The sequence below is a fragment of the Gallus gallus genome, chromosome 5 (genome assembly GCF_016699485.2).
Source record: "Gallus gallus isolate bGalGal1 chromosome 5, bGalGal1.mat.broiler.GRCg7b, whole genome shotgun sequence".
In the NCBI taxonomy this organism is placed as follows: Eukaryota; Metazoa; Chordata; class Aves; order Galliformes; family Phasianidae; genus Gallus; species Gallus gallus.
Genome location: NC_052536.1, coordinates 43,418,490 through 43,445,168, shown reverse-complemented (window position 1 = coordinate 43,445,168; position 26,679 = coordinate 43,418,490). Strand labels below are relative to the sequence as shown.

The 26,679-nt window shown below is 43.6% G+C and overlaps 1 long non-coding RNA gene across 1 annotated transcript; it reads right to left on the bottom strand.

Annotated features, from left to right (window-relative positions):
* Positions 1-1,236: 1,236 nt before the first annotated feature.
* On the bottom strand, positions 1,237-24,535 carry LOC124418018. Its single transcript, XR_006939463.1, has 4 exons — positions 24,445-24,535; positions 14,792-14,916; positions 6,404-6,521; positions 1,237-3,200 (listed from the first exon to the last, which is right to left on the bottom strand). It is a non-coding gene; the product is annotated as an uncharacterized LOC124418018 (long non-coding RNA).
* Between the last annotated feature and the right edge of the window lie 2,144 nt (positions 24,536-26,679).

Genomic DNA, 26,679 nt, shown 5'->3' with positions numbered 1-26,679 from the left:
CCTGCTTTTTTTTCACCTCCATCAGCCTCTGTTCTTCAGCTTGTCACTGACTGCCGTACCTTTTCCTCTATCCCTCTCTCCCCTACAGTGTCCTTTCTCCTACTGCTTTTATCCTCTACTGCAGTTATTCCCACTCATTCCCAATTAAGTTCACTCTCCTCTGCCAAAGCTCTTCCTGGAAACAACATTTTTGCTGCTGCTTTCACAGCCTTCTCCTGGCTCCTGTGTCACCCCCTTGCCCTGTGTCCTCCTCCTCCAGAGTGCCTGAATGCCTCTGGGGGAGGGACCGCCTGGAGCTGCGTTCTCCCAGTCCCTGTGCAACATGGCCCCCCTGCTTGCTAATTTTATTTTAGCCAATATCCTAATAAATGTGACTAATTGTAGCAGCGCTGTGATGTCTAGTAGGAGAGACTGATGAAATAATTGTGTAGCAGGGATGAAACAGCCAGGCTGATGGCGAAGCAAAGCAAGCACGAGCTGTGCCAGCCTTACATAACGTTGCAGGCTGAGTGAGAAGCACCCAGAAGGAATTCATTCCTTATCTCACCCTTTCCTCCCCCTTTATTATTAAAAAAATAAATAAATAAAAAGATTATTTTCCTTTCCTACTGCCGCATGCCTGGCTGTGTGTGCCCAGACACTCGGTGGGGCAGGAGGGGCAGCTGCAGCTCTGCACCAGCACAGCACTCGCTCCAGCTCTGATCTCACAGTTTGCTGGCTGCAGAGTCAGGTGTCGCTGCTAAAAAATGGTCCTCTGCCTTCTAATTCATGACAGCTTTTTTTTTCCCTGCCTTGCAGCGAATGAGAAATACAATCTGAGTTTCAGTATGTGGTTGGGGGTGCTTCTCTCGTTAATTAGTTACAACCCTTGCCTGGTGCTGACGCTTACGTTGTTTTAAATGGCTGATATCTGCTAACCACCTTTCTGAAAGATTACAAAAGAGCCAAGAAAATGAGAAAGGGGGGATGGACGGATGGATGGATGGATGGATGAGGGATGCCTCTATTACAAGGAGCAAGTACAGAAAGCTTGGATTAGGGTGAACAGCTGGTGCGGATTCAATAATCAACTGCTCTGAAAGAAAAGCCTATTTTTTCTCATCCCATGGCATTAGAGAACAGGATACCAGAGCTGCCAACCTTACAATTGAAATCTGCCCACACAGAATAGCAAATTCCCCTTGGCTTGCATTTAAATGCTCCTGGCTCATTATAACTCCATACAGCCTTTAATACGTACATGTGGTCGGCATATTATCCTGCAAACAGAACGCTGCACTGCTTCTCTCAGCACGTCCCTGCCTTCATTTCAACACCAAAGGGAGGGACAGGGCGGGGGGAGAGAAAGGAGGACAGGCAGCTTATCGAGTTTACAGCTGCTGCTGAGAACATTGGTTTGATCCTCGCTGCTGGTTAGGATTCGTTTCCACAGCAGGCAACAGGTCGGGGCGTTGAGCATTGGCTGGATGGGCTCAGGAGGTCATTCTTTGGGATAACACGGCCTGTGACAGGCCGCAGGGAGCCATCCTGGCCTGCACCCTCAGCTGCCAGCATCCATACAGGGAGAGCAGTCAGAATATAAGCCTGCATCTGAAAAACAAGCTGTTTATTTCCCCAGATGCTCTAGTAATGCTAAACACGGCAGGGTTACCAAGGCTTCCTCCAGCCCTACCAGCAGCAGCAGCAGCTACTGTTCATTCTTCTTCTGCCTCCTGATAGCAGGACTCTGTCCTGGCCCAGGGGGACAGCCCCAGGGGCAGAGATAAACCCCACACCGTGCTCAGTGTCCCTGGCTGCAGAGCTGCCCGCTGCTGGGGACGGACTGCGACCCCGAGAGCAAGAGTCCACCTGAACACGACAGTGACAAACGGGACACCAACCAGCTGCCAAGCAGGAACATTTCTCACTGCATCCCGCCAGATGTGAACAAGAGGTGAAAGACTCCATACATCATGCTTGATCCCATGAGCCAACTAGTCTCTTGGCTTCTCAGTAAAAGTAGAGGAAATTTTATTTTTTAAATGCTCTCTTTATTTTGGAACATCAGCACAACGAGAGCGGCCAGAATCCTTGTAACAAGTGATTTTGATCTGTGACAGGAAACTGAATATTCAGGGGGAGAGAACCTGAAAGCTCGGACCACAATCTTCCCTCAAACTCGCTATTGATAGTCACGTCATGTTCCTGTTCATTCATTGCCCTGGTTTTTAAGGGAGAGCAGTGCTTGTCCCTGCTGCCCCAAATGCAGGGAGAAGAATGGAAGGGGCTGCATTGAAATGTGTCAGCCGAGTCCCCCCCTGTGCTTCTCGATGAAAGGAAAGGAAGATATTAATGCAGATGATTTTGTTACATAAATACATGTTGTATCAGGGCCATTTTTAGCATTTGTGGGGGCGTGAAGAACTTCTCCAAGCTGCGTATCTATTTCATAGGATTCAGCTGAACTGAGGAAAAGGACAGAGAGTTTTAAGGTAAAACATCAAGATACATTTTGTTTAAACCCACGCAATTCTGTACAGTGCTCCACATGACAGAAAAAAGATTTCTCTAGCAGCTCTCTGGCCTTAGTACTGCTTTGTAATGTTTTGTAACAGAAGGACCTCTTATTATAATTGGATAAAAATAAGGACAAATTTGTCATCAAATTTCAAATAATAAGTGTGCCATTTGGCATCAGACATTTTCAGTTTCTTTACATTCTGCATGGCTAGAACATTCAATTAAAATAGAATTTGAAAATCCAGAAACCTAATTTGTTGTTTAATCTCAAAGTCACTTAGACTTCAAATAGATAGATTTCTATTCAGGAAAGGGCCTGTTTTTGAATGAAGAATAAAATCCGGAGGCATTTTTAGCAAGTCAGGCTCACAAAATACAAAACTTCTCTTCATTTCTGAGCAGTTTTCTATCATCTCTTTCACCTCAGCCTCACATCCATTCCAATTCTGGACTGAACATGGCTCACAGTGTCCCTGATGTGATGTGCAGAAGGCAGAGAGCTAACAGCAGCCCCACTACGGCTGTGCCAGCTGGGGATACGTTACACCCACCCCAAAAACGTGCTCAGTCTCTTCAGTGGGCATAAGTTGAGTGTGGTTGAGATTAGTATGGGAAAAATTGGATTTTGCACTCCTTCCACTTGGAAGTGTCCAGCAACTGGAGCAACGTGATCCTCCAAGGTTTTTTGCCTGCAAATGTTTCTGAAAAAAAAAAAATCTTGTTATCTACATGGTCATCTAGGAACATTTTCCTTCTGGACAGGGAAGCAGCTTTTGGAGATTGTGTGTTACTTAGAGAAAGGCATTGTCAAAAGGAAGTTTCCATGGGATTAATGAGCTCTGTAGTTTTTGTTTCTCAGGTTCCAAAAGCGTCTGATTGTTTGGAAAGGAAAAACAAATAAAAGGACAGAAAAAGCCAACTATTTATAAGTCATCTGAGCTTGGAAAACTGGCTCATTTCTGAATAGCGTCTGTACTCTGTGTTTGTTAAATCCCATCGTGCAATCCACAGAGCACGATGACTCCAGCTGGGTCACTGATAGCTACATGGTGCTCAAAACTAGAGGGAGGAGAAGGAGTTACCTAAAAATAAGTCTAATTTAGTACTTGGAACATCCCTGACAGCCTTGGCCCAGAGTATTTTATCAACACAGAAAAGAATGCTGGTTTAATTTCATAAAATCAGATGCCCAAAAGATGCCCATATTTTGGATACTTTGCATTTCAGAAACTCAACTTTTCTGCAACAAAGGTCAAGTTCCTCAAACTGATGCTTTAAAGTCACCCTGAATCTGCTGCCCCCTTTAAATTACTGCCCCAAGAAATTCATTCAAACCACCCTCTGAACGAGTGGTTTGAATGGAAAAGATGTCAAGAATTCATTTTACTAGTTAAAATAGTGCTTTCTGGTGGTACGATAACAAAGAAGACTCAAAAGCCCCAAATTTGTTCCTCTGTACTCTGTCTCCTCATTCAGTTGATCGCTTTACCTTGGATTTACTCTGGAGGCACTCAACTCCAGCTGAAAACCAATTCTGCACGTAAGGAGAGAAAGATTTACTGTTATTGCTCAGCATCCATCAAAGAAGGAGACAAGATAAATGCAATATATCATAGCAGTAAGGATACCTGGGTGACCCTGCAGACTCTAGGGCCCAACTTTGGTAGTAGTGTTAACAGCAGGAGGTTGTTCAGGAATTTGGAGAGATTTCAGACAGATCATAATCTGTGAGAAACAATAAAGCTGTTGAAACCATGCTTTGCACAGGCTAACTGCCCCAAACCATGCTTTCTCTTTTTGGAGGAGGAAATAAAGTGAAGATCTTTGGGATATGCTTCTTCAGACAAAGAGTAATATCCATTTACAGTAATAATGCACTCAGCATGAGAGAAAATCAAAGTAAAATAAGGTAAGTCTCATCATTAAGAACACTTCAGCTTGATACAAAATAAGATGTACACAGGAAAAATGCTTCCACTACCAACTGTGAGGGCAGCTAAATACACTGAGACAGGTCTTTTCTACCTTTTGTTTTCATTGGAAACATACTATTTCCTTGAGACATCTGTTTTCTCTAACTGATTGCCATCCATCTTTTGCACTTTTCCAGTATCAACACAACAACATCGCAAAAGCTTTTCTCAGCTGACAATAAAGAAGATTTTGCAAAATCCAAACCTCACCAAACAAGTCACTGGCAAGCAGGTTAGAAACGAACCGGAACTGCAAACAGTGACAACATCATCTCAGAGTGCTTCTCTGCATTATAAAAGAGAAATTAAGCAAGGTACAGAAAGGAAGGAGAATGCATTTTGATGCCTTCAGCATGCGGCTTGGAAGCAAGATCAGATCAACACTGGAGTTCATGAAGATTTCATTACATTCGATATCTGTAGTCCCAATTGGATACAGCACCCCCAGGCCAGCTGGGAGCAACTGAGGGCATGATGGTACCCCAAGTACCTCACCACTGTCCATCACTTAATAAGCTCAAGTTAAGAACTTTGAAGTTCTTGGTTCCTCTCTAAGTAAGAGAGGAAAACTGCATCAAGAGGTGCTGTTAGCTTTGTCCCCATGGTCATTTTTCCTGGTAGCAACAGCAGCATAAGCAGAAATCACATCCTTTTTCCCCATCCCATCCCATGGAGAGCTATATGGTGAAATGGATTGGGGCCACTATCTAGGTAAAAAGAAGCTCTCCTGAAACAAAACCAACCAAACTACCAAACAAAATCTGCAGATATTGGATAAACCTAATCAGAGTAGTGGAGGGAACAAGCAGTGCCCTGACAATGGGATCATTTTTTCTCTGGAGAAATAAACCATCCTCATGAGTTTCTGTTAAGAATAGAGAGGTGAATTGAAACATTCTGGAGAACTCTGACAGATTTCTCAGGGGCTGGGAAAGTCTGAAGGGCAGCATGAACTGACACCAGAGAGAGAAAGAAAAAGCACATAAGTCACAAATTCATAGTAAATCTATGAGAAATAGAATGACCTCCACTCTTCTTCCCTTACCTATCATTCTTAGAAGGAGAGAGGAAAAAAAGCATTTTTACTACATGACTTCAGATCTTTTCCAACAGACACAACAGAATATATTTTGTTGCCATAAACCTACAGCCATCAATGCTTACCTTTGTCCCAGTGTGTTGCTTCCCTTACAGCACTGTACAAAAATGACATTATAAGGACAAAGACACAGAATTTATTTAATCACTTTAATACATTACTCTCCTAATGAGGGGTGTTTCAGTGTGCCCATACAAGAGTTTAAGGTGGAAAGCGTCCTTCGGTAAATGTCTTCCTCTTTATTCTCATGTATCTATACAAGACTCCTAAGCTAGGCATTAACGTATATGAATAACCTCCCATCGTGCTGTTTTGCTATTGTCATACATGGCTGTACACACGCACATTTTTGCCTCGTCAAACACGATCTCAGCTTAGCTGTACTTGATAAATATTGCCTAAATTCTATTTGATAAATGCTCCCTCTAAGATCTTTCCTCTATAGCGTGAAAAGTCAATGCCCTAATTTTAAGTTGCCCTTTGAAAGCAAGCCAATATTCAGATGGATATCGACTCTGGGCCTGCTGGTTGTTCTGCAGCAGTATTTGGAAGGCTGCTGTTTTAATGAATGTGCTAACATTTGATACACACACTAACAAAATCAATAGCACTATTTTTAAAAAGCATGTGGCTTTACTAAGTACACTGACACTACACTGTTGTGCAGAAGTTTACTAGAAACCTCCCTATATGACTAAATTGATGCATCTGGCTCATTTCTCTACTCGCTTGCCAGAATGCATAATACCAGACTTCAAGGACATTGAAAGTCAGCTTCTGCTGCAGAAAAAAGAATGCTTGTTTAAGTTTGAAGTGATGTGATAGCCCGTACCTGGAACTCCCCTGCAGTTGTCAAATCTTCCTATTTCTTCTCACTGTTGTCACAGAAGAGACAAAAGGTTTCCACATCAGAAATTCCTGGTTCTGTGGCTTCAGAAGAAACTTGGTGACTATGGGCAGAGAATAAAACGTATTTATAGCCAATGTTGAACAAAGTCATTCCTGCTCTTTTGTCTTCAGTAGGCAAACACATTGAGGTCCTTGAATCCAAACCCTGGATCTGCCACAGCCCATCTGCAGTTAGTAGCTGATTTTCAAGCAGTGACTAAAAACATCCAATCTATGTGAGTGAACAGGCTAGAAACCTCAAAGGGAGAAATGTGTGTAAGGAGTAAATCCAGATGAAATTCTAATGCTGTGTGTATTCACACACTACTAGTCACACTGACTTGGCTCCAACTCTGGAAATTTGTCTTCTCTTCAAGGAACTGATTCAGTGCTACATAGTTTGTGGGCATACAGTTGATCTGGAGACTGAATATAGCACTAAAAAGTCAGCAGATTGGGCAAGATGGAAGATCAATCCAGTAATTTTCTGTTGAAAAATGCCTTCCTTCTCTGAAATATTTTATAATCCAGGATTCTAGAACTATGTTAATCAGTCAAAGTTGGTTGTTTTCACCACTTGAATCTTCAGTGTGGTTAGTTGCCAACATACGGTATCATCCTCATCAAAACCAAAGAGAAATTTTTTTGGTATGCATTTGTATATGTCTATAACCTGGTTGGCTGGGGAAGGAGAAAAAAAGCTACACCACACGGGAAAGTTTAAATAGAAAGTGAAAAAGGTTTTCTTTGTCTTCTATTTTGAGCAAACATTAGCTTGCTTGGGAGGGAACAATATGAATTTTATTTTTGTTTTTTAATTTTACAGCTCCATTTCAACAAAAAGGTTCCAGGAGAAAACATAATACTGGGAAATATTATGGGAAACACACAGATATTCTTCCAGAGTCCTCTGGAACTGATAGAAAATTTTGAAAGAACCATAGAAAATGTAAGGCATTCTCACCAGAGTTTCAGAAGATATTCACTAAATGGAAAGTTTGGTAATTCAAAGCTTTACAAACAATATTTTTTCAGCCAGTGAGCAATTGGACAGTGAAAGTCACTGTCACAGCCTGTTAGCCAAGTGAAGAGTAGAAGATTCAAAAGGAGACGAGGTATTTTAATGTGTTAGAAATACGAAATAAGCACAAAATAAAGTAATTTTTGAGTGAATATAAATTACGTTGCATGTAATACTCACCATGGAGCATTAGGAAGGAGCTTTTCTTAGTGGCAGATTACCACCTATGCTGCTGCTTCTTGCTTTGTCCTTCTTAAATGCCTGGTGGGGGGCCCGGCCAGGCAAAACACTGGGCAGACTGGGTTTTGGTCACTAGTTTACTGCAGCAGCTCCTACCTCCTCAGTGCACTCCTCTCTCGTGTAAGAATAACTCAGACTATACAGACTACTCAGACTACTTAGCAACAGGTTCATGCCTTTGACCAGGAGGCTCATGGCTACGTTGCTCTCCAGGATGCCCACAACCCCAATGGCAAGGCATGCAAAGGAGCCCATGCCACACCTGCATCTCTGCAACTCTTCTGCCTTGCTAGCTAGCTCAAAGTCACCTGATGATCCCACTGCTGCAGCAGTCAGCCCTATGATACTATGCACTAAAATGCCACTATTCCCATTTGAAAGAGACACTTGACATAAACAGAAATGAGCTGAATTATTCAACTTATTTGTATCAACCAAGGAACCAATGCCAGTGTTTTTGAGCTCTAATAAACAGTTTTAACCCTACCTTCAAAGACATTGCAAAATTAGGTAGCCTCTCTGCATCTATAAACATCTGATACTGAGAACGCAGAGAAGGAAAAAACTATTCTCCCCTGCACACCCAAACAGCATTGTGCAAACAGGAAAGAGTGGGAAGGCAATCTCCAGCACAGGTCTTTCTAATGAAAATGTATTTGTGAAACAACCCAATGAGAGGTTGGCAGGAGAACACAGGAAAACATCTATCGATCCACAGCTCCTTTGGACCCCACATGATTCAAACTGAAGTAGCAGCTTCCTACAAGCTCAAAGCTGATGTCCATAAAAGTGTTATGCCATGACACTGTGCAAACAACATAGTGGTGGGGCAGTCAGAGGCAGCATTGACTGTGGCTGGAGAAAAGACCCCAGCAAAAGAACAGAAGCCCAGTAGAGTCAGAATGATTGTCAGTGTCAAGGCAGGACACAGAAGCGGTGCGAACTGCAGACAAGCACACCTATAGCTGCACCCAGATCAGCTCGCTGAGTTGTGAACATTTGCTGAATTGTTCCCCACACTCTTCTGTCTCATATTATTTAATCCGCCTCAGTAAATGCAGCCTTTAACAAAAAACTCAAACTATTACAGACTGTTCCATGGCCTGGGCTTCACATCAGGGTGTCTAGCACACAGATATTAGGTTAGCTTCTGGGCAGGTATTCATCAAATCTAACCTGATAGAGTACCAGCTAATTTTTCTCTTCAGCTGACATGCCTTTCCACATGTAAGCAATATAAATGTGCACATTTTTGAGCAGATCAGTAGACAATATCACCCAGAACAAGGGCTGTGCTGAATTTCTGAGCTCCTTCCACTCCTCAGGCAGTTTGTTCAATCATGATTCATTTTAAGCAGATGATTTCCACCATGATGGACAATTTCTTCCTCTTATATTACATGATCTTTCCAACTATAGAAGAAATTTTGGCACCATGAATTTTTTTTTTTTAATGTGTATGGATACATCCTGCAGGTTGTAACAACTCCTCTGGATTATTATAATCAAGGAGATCCCAGAAAGGAAAGAACTGCATTACTTATAGGCTCAGATTTTTATAAGAAATACATCACAGTTGAGATCGATAGGCATTTCTCTAAGATCTGGTACACATACTTTACCACTGCTACAAGAGAACTAATAGCAGAAGGCATTAATGCGTCTTACCCAAAATCACAGATTTGATTACAGCACTAAGAACATGTCCTTCAGGCTCAGCTGAGACGCTTTGTAGAACAGAATACCTGACAACAGTGGTAACAGCCATCCAACAAAACGAAACGAGGCATGAGGATGAGCATATGGATCCCATGGCCCAAACCAGCACAGACTCAATGTTGCTAGTGGAGTGAGGACAGCAGAATCTGCCCTAACAGCAATGGACAAAGTTGTAGGAGTAGCCCTAAGAAGGAAGAAGCTCTATGAGCACAGAATAAGACAGATATGGGACGTGAAAATGGCCTAGATGTTGTTTGTCTCTATAATAATTGGACAAACAAGATTCTTTGTGCATTTGCTGTAAATAATATGATATTGCTTAGAATAAAACTATTCCAAAACGTTCCAAAGGGAAAATAAAAGGAAAAGCAACCTGTAAGGGCTCTGAATACTCACCAGCCATTCAGAGCAGAAGAACCACTGCCCAAAGGACATCTCATCATAACCCCCTGCTTGCACTGCACTTCCTACTGTCAGCCCTTTCACCTGGCTCCTGACAGTGAGGGGGTACCCAGGTAGGGATCCCACACTGTTTGGTTCTGCAGGGACTGTGCTGCACTGGGATGAGCAGGACAGCAGCACACATCTCATGCTGCAGTGCTGACTGCTGAAGCTGAAAACTACAGGGGAAAAAAAGACAGACCCTGGGTTTCCTGTAGATGAGATATTTTAATTTGCAGAATCGTAGAATTACCAAGGTTAGAAAAAGACCTCTGAGATCATGTAGTCCAACCAATACTACCACCAGTATTTCCCCACTAAACCACGTCCCTTAGTACATCTTAACATTTCTTGAACACTTCCAGGAATGGTGACTCAACCACCTCCCTGGGCAGCCCATTTCAGTGCCTGACCGCTCATACAGATAAGAAAGTTTTTCTAACATCCAACCTGAACTACCCCTGAGGCAATTTCAGGCCATTCCCTCTAGTCCTATCACTAGTTACCTGGAAGAAGACAACACCTACCTCACCACAACCTCCTTTCACAGAGCTGTAGAGAGCTATAAGGTCTCCCTTGAGCCTCCTTTTCTCCAGACTAAACAATTCCAGTTCTCTCGGGCACTCCCCATAAGACTCATGCTCCTGACCCCTCACAGCTTTGTAGTCCTTCTCTACACACACTCCAGGGCCTCAATGTCATTCTTGTAGCAAGGGGCCCAAAACTGAAGACATAACTTAAGGTGCAGCCTCACCAGAGCTGAGTACAGAGGGACGATCACCTCCCTGCTCCTGCTGGCAACACTATTTCTTATACAAGCCTTCCTGGCCATCTGGGCATACTGCTGGCTCATGTTTAGCCAAGCATCAACCAATACCCCTCAAGTCCATTTCTTCCACGCAGTCATCCAGCCACTCTGCCCCAAGCCTGTAGCATTGCCTGGGGCTGTTGTGGCCAAAGTGCAAGATCTGGCACTTGATCTTGTTGAGCATGACATATCATGTCTGATGGCCAGGTTTCACCAAAAGGAGTTAAAATTAATCACTGTGGCAATTAAAGAAAGCTGCAGCAGAATAACCCCGAAGCTGAAGTAAGCCACAGGACTACTTAAGTCTGTTCCACACAACCTGTGAGCAGCACATGGATGCTTTTTCTCCTCAGCAGCCTGAACCCAGCTAACTGCTGGTTCCTCCCTTGCCAGTGCTCTGGCCAGCTCCTGTGACTTTGGACATGCTCCCCTTTGGCCTGGCAGAAAAAAATGTGACTAGTTTTGTGCCAGCTCAGCATGCTGAAATAGCAGGGCACCAGGGCTGACAGCACTGAGATGACTTGAGGGAGAAGGCAGGGTGCAGCAGCAGGGGAGGAGGGAGAGCATGATCATGGCAACTAGCTGTTATATGGCTGAGGCTGTTGTGGCACTGTAGGCCAAACTGTGAAAAGCAATAGTTTTATTTTTGTGAAATGAAGGCACTAATGCCAATTAATGGAGATGTGGCAACATTTCTGGTGAATGCCAGTGACCTAAACATCTGCTGCTACACTGCAATAGAAGAAAAAAATTACTTGGACTGTCTAGCATCTAAATTACTTGTTTTCTTGTTAACTGATGAACTTCTTGCAAGATACACATTCTTTTTATAGAACATCATATTGAGAAACTGAAGCAATTCTTCTGCAGGCTATAATATACCATCACTGCAAGTGGGCACCGGTGCAAATGAAGTTGCTAGTGCAGAAAAAAATTACACCCCCCTGACAAATAGCCTCTCTTTGTATTAGCAATTTCTTAAAACATCCTGTTCTCTGCAAGCTGAATTTCAGGTTCAGGTTTGAGTTGAACACTGAGAGTGCTACAGGAACTGCAGAGGAAGCCTGCCACTGGGCTACACCGCCTCGGCTCAGCCCTGCTGAGCATGGGAAGACCAGACTCCAAAACAGGTGGGTTCCCCCAGCTGGCAGTAATACCAGGGCATTACAAAGGCATGTGGACATCCCATGGCACCTCCTTATCTCAATGAATTTAACTTCACAACACTCTCCTCAGTTGATTATTGCATCAGTTTCCCTGAGCAGAAGTCAGGTATGTTGCAAAGAACAGCTAGCTAAGGCACAAGTGTGTCAGTGGCAAGGCAGTGAGGGGAAAAGCCATGGCTTCTTGTAACAAAAGAAAGGAACAGAAGAAAAAAAAAAAAAGAGAGAGAGAGAGAGAGAAAAGGAAAGAATTGCGAAAGGGAAGATCAAAATGAAAGCAAACATTGGGGGTAGAGCGGAAATATGTCTCCTAGGTCTTCATCCCAGGTTTCTCACTATCACAGCAACTGCCTCATGTAAATCTCCTTAAGCTCAATCTCACCGTTTTTACTTTTTCTGAATCCCCCTACTCCCATTGGAAAGTTATTTTGGAAGCCCACTTTTCTTGTGGCTAGAAGCCTTTTAATTTCCAGCCTAATTTTATTCACAGCCATATGTCCATCTGTTCTTGTGCCAGCTTTGTACTGTAGCTTAAATACTTCTTCTCCCTCAATGATGTTAACCTCTCAGTTCTGGTTTCATGCTCATCTTGGCCGGTTCTGTGTATAAGCTGCCCTCAGCTCCCTGCACATGGTAGCATGGTCACATCCCACCTCTCTGCCCATGTCAATGGGGTGACACTACCTCCTCTGTACTGACACCAGGGCTGCTGCTGACAAGTGCTACCACTAATGCTCATGCTACTGCTGACCTGATGGCCAGCCAGTCGAGAAAACTCACCTAGCTGAAAATCAGCCCAGAGAAGATCCCTCCCTGATCTCAGTTATTCAGCTGCTGGGACAAAGTAGGTGTCAGGAATACGCAACATGGAAAGAGAAAGGTGAAAAAACCCAGTGCTGACAGCCTGGACACTGATCAGGGTTCCTTCTTACGCTTTCATATTGCCAGATAAGAAGTCATACTTCTAATTTCTTCTTGTCAGGTACTTTGTCTGCTCTCCCCAGAAGGCCTCTGCATTTCTTGCTGCTGGAGCATGGTGTGAACTGACCTGTACACGCTGTTCTGGAGTTGATCTCAAGCATTCGTGCTTTCCCTTTCTGGGTTAGAAAAAACTTACCTGACTTGTCCTCAGATTCCATTGAGAAAGATAATGAGGAGATATGAGAGATCAAATGGGGAAGGGAGAAAAAGAGGGCACAACTGTCATCGGGATGAAAGCAGAGCCCAAAGGTTTATGACAGTCCTAGAGCTTCACGCAGCTGAACCCTGCCCATGTGCTCTTGAGACCTTTACCTTCCCCAGAGAAGTGCCTACTTAATTAAAAGCTTTCCCTGGTTAGTGGTTTGAGTATCATAGTAGCAGGTAGAGAAGAGGTGGCAACGCTGATGGACCAGGCAATGGCAGTGCCTGAGCTAGTGGCTTCCTTACATCAGACAGACGCCTCTGTTGTTAAGCACAAGAAATGCCTAACCACTTACGTATGCACTCAGGCATATGTTTATGCATGTTGTTGACACAGAGCCTACAAGTCCCTTCAGGTCATATTTTGTAAAATGCAAGAGGTAAACAGAACAGACCTCAGAAGAGTAATAGGAAGAAATACAGGGAGAAAATCTTAGAGAAACAAGAAAAGACACCAGGCGTTTTTTAAATGATTTCACGTTTTAACATCTGACAGGTTAGCTGGTCTCGCCCATGGTCATGCAGCACAAGTGATACTTCTCCACGAGTCCTTTGTTTTCAAGAAGGAGGTAGAATTCCCAGAGTACCTCTGAGAATTCAGCACTGAATCACTTCACACCTGATGACAAAAATACATCCAGACACGATGTTCTTCAGCCAAAGGACGTCCCTCTGCCTAGCAGCTAAACCGTACAAACCACGTGGCAGCTTTGACGCAGGACCCTGATCCCAGAAGCTGTGTGATAGGGCCCGTCTGAGGCCACAGCACAATGAATCTGCAGCCTCCATGTGCAGAAGTTTCCTCTGGATCATGTCAATCACAAATGGAAAACACAACCACTTCCTTCCTTCTGTCTCACAACGTTAGCTGGCCTGGAGCTGTGAGCCCACAGATCTCTATCAGAAAAGAGCTTGCTAGCGTTGGGCAGGACTCCTGCTAAGAGACCAGACTTCCTGCTGCGTGATGTGGTGGCTGCGCCGGACAAGCCCACGTGGCAGAGTCACTGCATGCCCACAGCCTGCCTGGGCCTCATGCGTGCAGTGAGCCTTGCCTGGGGGACACCTCAGCTACATGCATACATGCAGTGACACTGCTCTGTGACCGTCTGCAAACACCACTGCCATCTGGCATTTCTGGGCATCTTATTCTGAATGGTAAAAGAGCATGTCGGGGGAAACAGGGATGGCCCTGCAGTCAAATGTCTGCATTCAGATTTTTCTGCTAAGGTTTTGCCCTTTGGAATATGAGACATTTTTCCCTTAGAGTACCTTTGCCTGATTGCAGAATTAAGTATTATTTTGTACAAACAACTCCCCTCACACACACACACACACACACACACAAAGAGGAAGACAGCTAAGAAATACATAGGAGTTACTTCTAATTCTGTTTCAGAAAACCCTACAAATGTGAAAATAACCTAATCCTTACATTTAAAGCCATATTAGGGGACCAGAGAGATACACAGTTGCTCTGCTGTCTGGATTATCTGATGAAGTAAGGCCCAGAAGTACTGCTTGCCAACCACATACATAAACCTGGTTTATCACATCCTCAGCAAAGCAGATTATATTTTTGTGGTGCCCTTATCCACATGTTCAATCATCGGGACTGCATTACCTTTCCCAGTGACCTTCCTATTGCTCTTCCAAATTAAACAGCGAGGCATTAGTCCTCAGCTTCAGCTCAGATAATTGGCTGTGGTACAGGTGGTGCAACCAGGGGCAGAGGTTGGTGATGGTGACAAGGTCACTTACCTCAGAGGAGAGGAAAAGCCCCAGCAGACACCTTCACCTCCAACCTGCTGTGCATCGCCACAGAGGCTCCACCACTCAGAGCACTTTGTGCTGAACCAGGGTCCTTCCAAGAGCAGCAGAAGCACCTGAGAGAAAGGGAAAACAAACAGCAGTTTCCCCACAGCTGCTCTAATTAAATCGTTAATTAGGTATGTGCCGGTGTGGATGAGCTGCTGCAGACTGAGTTTGAGATCCCCATCCTAGTCAGAAAAAAGACAACGGAATGGATTTAGGTTCAGTTTGAATTAGGTTGGAATGTTACTATTTGATCTAGTAGGATTTTCTTCAGTGCTGAAGGACTTTACCAGTTTTACAGGTATTCCAGCAACTCATCTCCTTGTTCTCATTTGGCTGTTCAAGCTGTCAAATCTGGGGCATCTGTGTCTTCTGTCAACTAATCCATGTCCCTTTGGCAACCTGTGCTATCCCAAGGCAGACTTCAGATCCAAAAGAAACCCTCAGAAAGATCCTTCCTGCTGAGTCCTAAAAAAAGACAAACTACAAACGCTCACTATTTTACTTTTTATCATGTATGTTAAAGAAGAGGAATGTGTTTTGAATGAACTAAAAACTGTTATTTTAACATTCACAATAGTTGATAACTACATTATAACAGAAATTCGTAGATATTTGAGAGCTCTAACCATACTGACCCAGCTGTGTTATCTGTGGAGAACATGATACAGCTATGTAAAGCTGCTATGATGGCTAAGTATATACAATTATCTCTGCTAGTTTTGTCCCTCCTGCCCATACTCCATTTTATCTCAGCGATTGCTAAATATTTTAAGCTTCTTAAGTTAATTCATGCATGCATTACAAATAAGCACGTTGGGGAAAAATATGGCTATTTTATCTACCTCGACCTATGAGTGTGAACATACCACTAATCTGTGTACAGCTGTAAGACACGGTCCTTCTCCCCTTACCCTCCCCCCTCAAAAAGCAAATTTTGGAATACGGGTCATGTGAACAAGGGGATTTCTATAGGGAGCCCATGAAACAATGAGCACATTCGCAGGTGCTCAGTAGGCTCCCATTGTCTTATCCTCATGCACACAACAGGAGCTAGGCCAGTAGAGAGGCTAAATGGGGAACAAATGGATGGACAGTAAAGATGATGTTGGTGGAAAGTGCAAGAACCTCATTCTTTCAAAGGCTTGTGCATAATAATGCCTCACCATTATGATATATGTAGCATATATATGCATGATATGCTTGCAAAAGAAACCCTGTCTGTCATCAGCAGAGAGGCCTGCATAAGTGCCTTTATTCCAAGAGCCCGTTGGAGTTGAGACAGTATGGCATCCATGAGTGAGGAGAAAGAACACCAACTCTTATGGTAATGAAGATTACAGTGAAGAATGGATGGGATGAATGCCTGGTGGCTTATCCACTGACAGCAATTCAGAGGATTTTCCCTTACAACAGCAGCTATAGCTGGGTTTCACTAGTTTTCTCTGCAAACCACCTTAGAGGTTTCACAACCAGGCTGAAAAAATCTACATGGAGATAAAACCTTCATACCATGCCTCCAGGCAAATGTAAAAAAGGGCCCTTGTTTTTGTGTGAAACACTCAGAGCTGAAACAAGTAAAGCCCTGCAAATACACATACAAAAAGCTATATAGTTAGCATCTGAGTTGGTACACACTCCAAGAGCACTACAAGTCAGCTAGATTAAGCTAATTTATCCCATTCACAATTAGGCTTGTGAAAATTAACATCTATTTTCTAGCAATTTCAAGCCAGTTTATAGCAATCTGCAGCAATGTATATATATATTTCTGTGAAGTACTATGGGTTGTCTCTAGGATCTGATAGAGGTGAATGGTGCCCATTCACTTCCAGAGGACTTCTTCCTCAAGAATTTAAAGTGGCAATTGGCAACAGTAGTTCTTCCATCCCTTCCTCTTTCAGTCTCCTACACAAGCTCTTCACAAGCAGTGAGGTTTTGAACACTCTTCTTGCTTCAAGTGGAGAAATAAAAGACATTGCTGAAGTGTCTGTCGTTCTACAGACCATTTATCAGTCCTGAGAAAATTTTTGTTCCGGGAAAAAAAATAAATAAAATTAATTCTTTTTTCTCCTGATATTTTGTTTTCATAATTCTTGATAACAAGATCTATTCCAAATTGTACCAACAATTCCTTGAAAACTATAAAAGGCATCTTCATATTGCTGCCCTGGAAGGTGAAGGAGTCACCATCCCTGAAGGTTTTCAAGCAAAGGATAGACACTGAGTGACATGGTCTAGACTGGTCACAGGTATGGGTTGATGGTTGGACTAGATGCTCTTATTGTCTTTCCAGCCTTAATGATTCTATGATTCTATGATTTACAGAGTTATTTGGAGAGCAAGACGATGCTTAACCTGTGTGTCCTCACCAGCTCCCCCCTGAGTTTATGGTGATGGAGCATCCATCTTTACCATCCAAGGACACAGTTGTGGCCTTGCTCACAACCTTTGCCTTTGAAGGCATGGACCTGAAACATTGCCCCCTCTGAGGAAGAAGAGAGATCATGGGAAAGCTGACAGCGCTGTCAACATTCTACTAACTGCAAGCATGAAGCCTGTCTTAAACATAGGAAATTAATACCAAGCATCTCATTTAAATGGCATTTTGCTGGGACAAAAGCCAGGAAGTATAAATATTGGTTTGGTCTATTCATCACTCACATGACTGCGCCCTTTGTTTTTAGCCGGTGATGAGCAGTAAGGATAGAAAATCAGCCCCAGCTCTGAATTTCCTGGCTTTTGTCAGTTTATGTCACACCCATAATATTATTCAAGTGGGGGGTTTTGTGTGTAACCGATAAATGTCGACAAAGCCCCATCTAATGCCTTTTAGGTTGCTAGGAAACCGACTCTGTAGCCACCACAGAGATATCTCTGGCTAGGGGCTCAGATAAGCTCTGACTTGTTTTGATTAGGTGAGCTTTATTACAGAAAAGACAGCAGCCTGCTTGACATCATGAAAACGTGACCTGTTACAAAGTAACGGTGCAAAGATCATTTATTGATCACAAGTTGCATCCAACGGAGGACACTAAGAATACTTTTCTAGCCCACCAGATCACTTCCACGCAGAAAAATCCACACCTCTTAATAAGGGTTTCCCACAGTCCCCTAGGACTTGGGGCGGATGCTGCTAACACCTCTGTGTTGAAAAGTCATTATTAGTCTGGCTTTATTTCATGTGACAGGAGAACAGCAGTATTTGTGGTCTGCTGGGCAGAGGAGATAACTAAGAATTAAATTACCTACGTTCTTCCTTCAGCTCTGCAATTTTATGATTGTGTTAGATAATAAACTTACGTGAGTTTACCTGTGTCAGACATTTATGCGACCCTTTTAATGGAGGAGGCAGTGATGTGAGTCTCTCAGCTGTTGCTTGTGGTGACCTGGGGCTGCTCAGGGGCACCGATACACTTCTCCCTTCAGACCGACTTCATCTCTGCCTGCTCATGTTATACCAGTGCCCTGCCCCTACCTACAACATGTCCAACAGGCATTTGGTGGAATAATGTGAACACCGTGCCCTCCTGGTTTTCATCCTTCACCTCCTTAATGATAGCAGGTTTTTCCCATGACCTGTCCTACTGCATTTCCAGCAACTTGTCCTGTTCGTTGTGCACGGGTAAGTAACAGATTATTCCTTCCTCTCTGTAGCAAATTTTTGTATGTTATCCTCTCTTCCTCAGCCAACTTTGCTCTCAATGAAACAGACTAAACTTTCTCAGTCTGCTGTCATAGCCTATGTAACAAAACCTGAACCTCCTTAACTCCATGCTGGTTGCCTATGAAGGCAAGGGAAGTATTCTCCAAGCTACCGAGCTGTGAGCTATGCAGTTTCTGTCCACGTTGCTGGCAATAGCTTGGGATCTCCCCTTTTGATATGCAGGGTTGTCATTGGGTAGTTGTGCTGAGTCCAAGAGCAGCTGAAGCTGTGTGACAGAGACCTTGGGACCATACTGCAAGCACTCTCTGGATTTTCATTGTGGTCTAAGTTCACGTTTATGTATTTACACTTATTAAGGTACATGGCTCCTTGAAGTACCCTCATGTGACAGGTGCAAGTCGTACCAGTTGGCAGACAATCCTGCTGAGTTGCTTGTAGGATGTATAAAGGCTCTCCATAAATTTATGCCCGGTTACGTGAAAGGTTTCGTTTGTTCAGGAAGTATAATCAGCCAATAATCATGGCATTGTTAAAGAAATCTCTATTCATCAATCTATCTCAAGTAAAGCTATTACAGGAGTTAAAAAGTGATCCACAGGATGAAAACAAACAGACTCTTTCCAGCTAATTGGGAAAACAAGTTTCAGAATAATGAGTTCTGTGCCAAGGACCATGCAGCTGAAGTGTTTCATTTGGGAGAGCTCAGTACAAACAGGTACCTTCCACACCATTCAGTATATAGGTTAATATTAACATTAGGCATTGCACATTTAACTCAATAGCTTAGGAAGCAATGATCTGGTATGCTTCCCTGCTACTGCTATTAAACCTTGGATCTGTGTACAGTATTTGAACATACCCTCATGTACTGAGAACCTGCCAGAGAGGATACAAAACGCCTGTTCACACTCTTTGCAGCTCGCTCACAGAGCAACCCACAGTGCCATGGCTGATTTGGAGAATTTGGCTCGAGTCCCTTGGGAGCATGTGAACCATGACCACACAGCAGTGCTCTGGGATTAAACCTGGCATCTTGCCAGTCTCTGCTGCTGTCTGCAGCTAGGGCTGGGCATCCCTGCACCTCCACAGCGCTGCGGTCAGCATGCATTTGCCCCATGCACTGCAAAGAACCACGCTGGTCTCTTCCTCAAAAGGTGACCAAGACCAATGAATATGTACAAAAGCCTTTGTTGCAAAAATACATCACCTGCTTCTGCTATGACAACTTCTGCTGCCATTGCTTCCTCAACGCATGCTGTCAGAGCCCCACCGCAAAGAAACTTACCCACTGGGGTGTAGGAAAAACAAGCTCAAACCAGGGCTATGGATGGCTACACACAGTAGCCCGTTAGAACCAGTTTTGGTCAGATGGTGTTTGTTGTGCAGTACTGTTGCCTCAATTACGTTCTTGGGTCTTAGCTGCCAGCCAAGCTGTGATATAACAAGTTGTTACATGGAAGTGCTCTTGGGGCCTGAGTGTTGCTGTAGGCAAACAAGGATGCTAAGCCACTGGTGGAAAAGGCTGCTCACGTATGCGTTTGTAGCCTTAGAGAATCTCACCTGTCTCAAGGCTTGTTAAGGTCCTGGACTTCTCAGACTGAGCATGATGCTCCAGTCCCAAGTGACAATGCAGCACAAAATTTACAGTTATGTCATGTAGATCCAAAACTAGCATAGCATGTGACAGAGGCATGCATGTCAAGCTGCACCAGCACGACAGTTGCTATCACAGCTCATTACACGTGCAGCCTTTGTCTTGACTATTTTGAAGTCAAATGACTGCTGCAGGCCCAACCCTGCACATCAAGCTGGCCCCATACCTTCTCAACTCTGCCTTCTCTAACACTCCCTGCAGCACAAACCTGGGCCTCAGCGCAGTTCTGAATTCCTTCTGGCACCTCACAGACTTTCAGTTTTTTTTTTAATTACAGATGTCTCTACAAAAACTCAAGTGGTTAAATTACAAGAAGATGGCTTTAGAGGTCTCCAGACTTGCACTTTTCATGCCGAGTAGGGTCTGACAAGTGCCAGAGCTGACAAAGGGTAAGTGGCAGACGTACTCAGCTGGAAAGGCAAGAAGTCAGGGAGATCAGTACCTCCCCCTCCGGTGGAGGTCAGCCATTGAATAGGCTCATCGCATCCAACAGGATTGCATCTCTCTGTGATTTGGCCATGCTCTGAACACATATACCATCAAGAAATAGTCTGAAGGACATTAAGCAAACTCCCTGTCAAAAAATTTAACAAAAAGTACCCCTCACAACTCATCCTTTTTACACAAAAGCTTAAGGAAAATACAACAAAACCTTAAACTCAGTGATATGGGTTCTGTCATAGTGTAAAGATGAACAGAAATAACTGACTTTCTTAGCTTTTTGTCCTCTAAAATAACACACACTCCCTGTATTCCTCAGGACTCACAGAAACACAGATAATCAGGGATTTGCTGTGTACTTCGACTGTGTTTTTCAGCCTCTTTGGCCATCACCTCACCTAAATTGCTCAGACAGCAGAGATGTCCGTTGTCAAAAAGATCACAACATTAAGTGGTGATTTATTATGCCCATTGATTCAGCTCTTCTTTCCCTAACTCGAGTATCATAAACATGGCTCAGGAACAGGACAGATACCTTCTGGAGAGTTTTCACAAGCCCAAAAGACAGGATCCAACACAGTAAATGGCTGAAGTTCAACCCAAGTCAATGAAGAGTTTGCCCAATTTAGAAATGGAGTTCTCAGGGATGCCAGCCAAACCTGTTCACATTTGTGGAAGAATATCTGATTTACACACTTTCAGTGTGCTTCTACCACGAGGATGAACTTTTAAATGAGATTAATGATCTCTGGGTCACAGCGATCAGAGATTGATGAGGTCCTCACCAAAATCAATTTGCTCTTCCTTCCTACAAAGGGTTGCTGCCACTCTGCTGCATCCCAAACTAGGTCACAATTAAGATGATGTAGTTTGATCTGTTTTTCCCTGACCAGATGCTTTAATTCAGTGCCTAGTTTGTTGTATACAGTTTTCTGATAACCTCAAGGGAGCTTAATGGTAGCAGTACATTAACCCACTGATGCTAATCTGCAGGATCAAGTATCAGGATATGCAAATGAATTAAACTAGATCTTGTTTTCAGAAGGTATCATAAGATGTCCCTTGAGCTTCATGTGCTTTTGAACATAATTTGATGCATTAACATTTAATTTCTTCCAGGTGGGGTTCACCTTCCCCTGAGGTAAAGCGCTTACAGTGTGACACAGATCTTGTGCCTGCCTTCTTGTTCTTCTAACAAGAAACACAAGATCCAGTTTCTCTCTCCTCTTCCTTCCCCCACTACTTTCCTCCCACAATGTTTTAAAAACCTGACAGTAATGTGAGAAAAGTTGTTTTGCTCCCATTAGGGCTCTATTCTCACTGAGTGACTCCCCAGTCACATTTGCTACCTTGATGTGTCAGTATTGTTGGGATCTAAGCAGCAGTTATTATTTTTCCCCTCTCTTCACCCTGTTAGTGCCCTGGGACAGCTATGATAGTTTCTTGACTTGAACATAAGAACAACTAAGAAGAAATTTGCACCAGAGATCCAGTCCAAGGCTTGTACAGATCCCGTTAACTGCTGGGGAAGGTTTTGGGAATATGAGTCCATCCAGTAGGAACATTTGCCCCATGCAGGCCCTCAGGACAGTTTGTGGTTTCACAGGTCTCCACACTATTTGATTTATGGAGTTCCAAGTGACCTGGGACAATAGCCACTACCAATAGCTAAGATCATAGATTTTAAAGGTCAGTAAGGACCACTAGCCTTCATTATTCCAGAAGCCAAATAATTTAATCCAGTAAATCCTGCCTGAAATCCATATCTTGTGGTTGAGCTGCAACATATATTTTCAGAATATGCTCCAAAGTCAATTTGGAGATTCATTTTAATGAGGTATCCCACTGAGCTCTCTGCATCCCTGTGCGCAGCAATGCCTATGATGTGCTCACATCTCCCTTCATACAGTTGAGTTTTGCTTAAAACACTGAAGACTTTGGTTAGAGCAGAATTGTTTACTGAGCACTACCAATGTGTTCTGCCTTGCTTAAGTAATGGTTTTATGATGTAAATTAGACAGATAATACTATTCATAAACGATACCGCATGATCAGATGGCAGACTAAGCTTAGTGAGATAGAGATTTCCTTTTTAATTAAAACTGCAACACTTCTGTGCAGTGGATTAACACTGAAAGGGTCACTGGAGGAAGGGAATTAAAGTAGGATTTGAATGATGAGAAAGTGGCCATTTCTGAGCAATTTAACAGCATAACAACTGTGTCACTTCCCAACATCTTCCTTGAGGGACTTCTAAGACTATGTTACCTTGAGTTAACCCCTAAAAGTCCTTGAAATATAGTAAAACATGATTCTCATTTTATTTTTATGAAAATTGGGGTGTAGCAGGTTGAAGTAAAAATGAAATCATCTTTGCTTTCTCTTTTGCAACATTCATCTTGACAGTGAGAATTTCTTTTTGGAAGTGCCTGGTATTGAGGCTCCCAGCGATCTCTGCTGGTGTTGGGGGATCTCCAGCAGCCATAGTAATCAAACTCCAGTCATTCTTTTTAAGCAAGTCATGTTCAGACGGTGTACGCACTCAGCAATTAAGCTGCAATACAGATGCTGATTTTCAATTCCCACAACACCTAACCCTGCTGGCTGGCTGGTCCCAAAGGACTGTCAGTAAGCAGCATCCACATATGTCACACTGCACTGAAACAGCCTGGCTTTTTGATGAAAGAAACCCTCTCAAGCTACAAGGGTCTTGAACCATACTGATGCATGCCCACCTTCATTTAGGCCTCAAAACAAATTTCTCCTGGTTAGATTTTAACTGTCATTCAGCTGACATCTGCTAACAAAGCAGAGTATAACGGATGGTTAACTTCAAATCTAAAACTTGCACATGGATTCTTCTGCTAAATACCCTGCAATTAGACATAAGCTGAGTAAGGCAGAGACTGCAGTATTATATCACTAGGAAAGGAGCAGGGGAAGAAATCTGAGCTGCTCTTGTTCCATTAAAAAAAAAAAAAAAGTACCTGAAATATTTCCCTCTATATTCCTCAGGTATATAAGAAATCCTGAATCAGCCACTCACAGAGAATGAAGTTGTTATAATTAAATTTCCACGTTGTCTATTTACAGCAGCAGACTAAAATGCCTAAAAATTCTTAAGCAAATATGAGCTTTCTTCCAGAAAAACTGGCTGTTGGAAACAACAAATGCAGCGTGGTTACAGACAGCACAGAGCAGAGCAGTCATTTGGTACTGAGCCTCAGTAAACGATTTGGATAATCAAGTATTTCTATACTACCCCCACTGCCCCCCTCTCCTCCCCCCCAAAAATAAGTATAACCCTACAGATAGGATTATTAGGAGGATAAAAAAAAAAACCAAAAAACAAACTCAATTTGTCACCTAAAATTCACTGTGAGAAAGTGACTTCATCCTCCTGAAGCTTCTATATGAGGCTGTCTACAGGAAAAGCAGGAAGCCTCCAACACTCAGGCTGCTCCAAAGGGGGCTGAATTTACTCTGAATACTGCCACAGCACAACAGCACCATCCTCCTCACAGAGGGTCTCTTGACAGAGGTGAAGTAGATTTATAACAACAATAAATGAAATTATGCTTACCCCACTGAGAACCTCAAAGGAAATCAATTTTTAGTTTGAGAGAATAACTGAATAAAAACCACGCTAGGCAGCACAGACCCCTCAAGACTAGTTACAAGCAACGCTGGATATTCGCACGTTCAGGAGCTGGAAAGAAAGCCCTAAGCGGGCACGCTTTGCTCCCAGCTCTTTTCAAAACCCGCATTACAAAAACGATGAGCTTGCAGCTGCAGGCGGCAGCGGGAGGACCCGCACCTCTACCTGAGCTCACCTACCCCCATCGCTTTGTTGCCAGCAAACCCTGCAATGCAGCAGCGAGCACTCTGCGCTCGGCTAAGTGTTTGCTCGTCTCCCGATGTCTGTGCCAGTGAATGTGTGCAGGGAGCTTTAATAAAGCAAACTCTGCAGTAGACTGCAGAGCAGACTGACGAACAGCTCCAGTAGCATCGAGGTGTGCCAAAGCTCTCTGCCTCCCCTCCTCCACGCAGCCCATAAGCCTGATAGATGAAAGCTGTGACCAGCATCAGGTGGTTAAAATACAGTTCATTAGCTCACGTTGCTTGCTGCCTGCTTGCTGTGGAAAGGCTGCAGGAGCTGCTCATGATGATCACATGCTGAATGTGTTTACTGGAGTTCAAAACAGCTTGTCTCCCTCATGCCAAGCCCGCCCTTTAAAATGATATTAATTAAGCAAACAGCTTTAATACAACAGGCAAATAGTATGTAATCAGTGATTACAGCAGCAGGCAAGGGTGTGATTTCACCAAGATTTGGTGAGAAGGGGACAAGAGGAAGACTTGGTCTGCATGGCTGGGGGCTCCAGCAGTCCTGCCTTGCTCCTTCCCCCTGTGCTCCCAGGTCCTGTCAGTGTGCTCCTGCCTTGTACCAGTGCCCCCAGAGGGACGTCTGGGCTTCAGAGAAAATCAGTTTCCTCTCTGTAAGAACACACTGGCAAAGGAGATGAATTTCCCTAACCCCGTTTTGGATGCAAAGGAAGGCAGCCTGCAACCTAGACAAAAGGCAAAGGAAGGCAACCTGCAGCAGGACACAAATGTCACAGTCCAGGGTTGGACAGTGAGGAGGTGGCTGGGGCCAGGGCAGCACCCAGACACTGATTCCATAGAGCTTAGCTGGCTGAACATTGTTTACCAGAATGAGATAGAAACCAAATTAATAAATTGTCCCAACTCGTGTCCCCTCACTCCCACTTGGTGTGTTTGCTTCTTTCCCTTCTGTCTTTGCTCCTGCCCTCCCACATGAAAACGGCGAAGTTATTTATCTGTTTTGCAGTCCTTTATAATGCATTATGAAACCATAACCCAGATTTCTGGGCCAAAACCCCATTTTACAGCTGTAGAAAATGCAGCTCAGAGAGGCAGGGTGACTCAGTCCAGATTTATAGCCAGCCCACATCAGTTTTTGGGATTCCTTTTCTTTGGCTCTCAAAATGAACCTTGCTCCACTGGCACCAGAACTTTCTATGGAGCCCCAGCTAACCGTTGTACTGAACTTTCTATCTTTATCCCCTCCAACATGTATTTATTCTTTGTTCTTCAGTGTGCTGGACGTTGCGGGATGTAAAGCAGAGCATATAGCATTGTTCGCTTCAGCTTTGTGCTGGTGAAAGAACAAGCACAAAGGAAAGAGAGGAGAAAAGGGGGCACTTTCTTGTATAAAAGGCCCTGAAATCCCACATGGAAAAAGTCTATGCAAGTGAATAAATGTGATTCTAAAAGCCTATTGAATTTGAGAGAGAATGATCTCCTTCCCACATGGTTTTCAAACAGCATAGAGACTGATGTAGCGTTTGAGCACCTAGAGAAAAGAGATCAGTCTCTTTTCAATTCTATGGATTTATCCATATAAGACTATTGGTTTCATTTCCACTAAATACCTTATGGAAAAGGCCTAGGGAAAAGGATGAAAAGATAACTAGGAAAACAATTTTGGTTGGTTTGTTTTGGATTTTGAAGCGGTTGCAGAATAGCAAGCATTGCTATTGCTTTCTTCTCCTGATTCGCAGTGGTATCACAATTGTTTATTTTGTTTATAGGCTTTTCTGTGGCAATTGTCATTACAGCATCAAGCAGGCAGTTTTTAAAAAAGTGTGAATGCTTGCCTAGATGTCTTTCTGAGATGTGTGCCTTGCCTGAATATTAATCTTCACTATACATGCAGGAGGCTGTGCTCAGAGGAAGGCAAAGTGAGTCTTCATGATCATTTATCTTGTTGGATGAGAAAGCAGTAGCAAGTGAAACAGTAGTAAGTATGGTATCATCCAAAGCCTCTCAGGGGAGGAGAGGGCTGCAGATTGCAGGAGGAACGGCTGCAGAGGCGCAGTTGGTCTGCCAGGAAGGGCACAGCTGTGCCAGATGTGCAGCAACACAAGTGCAATGAAATCCAGCACGGCATTCAGGTAGGCTGATTTCCTACACTGCATTCAGCGGAAATGTTCCTCAGCTCTCCTGCACATATGTGCATTTGCGTAGGTACATTACATAAAGGCTGCG